Source organism: Sinocyclocheilus grahami, unplaced genomic scaffold (assembly GCF_001515645.1).
Source record: "Sinocyclocheilus grahami isolate Dianchi unplaced genomic scaffold, SAMN03320097.WGS_v1.1 scaffold229.1, whole genome shotgun sequence".
Classification (NCBI taxonomy): Eukaryota; Metazoa; Chordata; class Actinopteri; order Cypriniformes; family Cyprinidae; genus Sinocyclocheilus; species Sinocyclocheilus grahami.
This window is the reverse complement of record NW_015505408.1, coordinates 12,842-13,075: the sequence shown is the minus strand read 5'-3', so window position 1 is coordinate 13,075 and position 234 is coordinate 12,842. Positions and strand designations below refer to the sequence as shown.

The window sequence follows — 234 nt, the reverse complement described above, 5'->3', positions numbered from 1 at the left end:
GAATAAATGCTGTTCTTTTTAACTTTTTATTCATCAAAGAATCCTGAAAAAATTATCACAGGTTCCAAAAAATTATTAAAAAATCATTATTTTGTGTATTTGGTTTAACAGAATATGTTGACATGCTTTAATGTTCAAAAAACACATTATTTTTCAAATACTGTACATCATTGTAGGTCCTCTATGCCCCGCCTCTCTCAAACGCTTCCTTTTCTACAAAGTCCCTCCTTCCGA

At 30.8% G+C, this 234-nt stretch overlaps 1 protein-coding gene across 1 annotated transcript in view; it reads right to left on the bottom strand.

Annotated features, from left to right (window-relative positions):
* mrpl4 (mitochondrial ribosomal protein L4) overlaps nucleotides 1-234 on the bottom strand; it is an 11,794-nt gene that overhangs the window by 9,195 nt on the left and 2,365 nt on the right. The gene's annotated exons all lie outside the window — the stretch shown is intronic.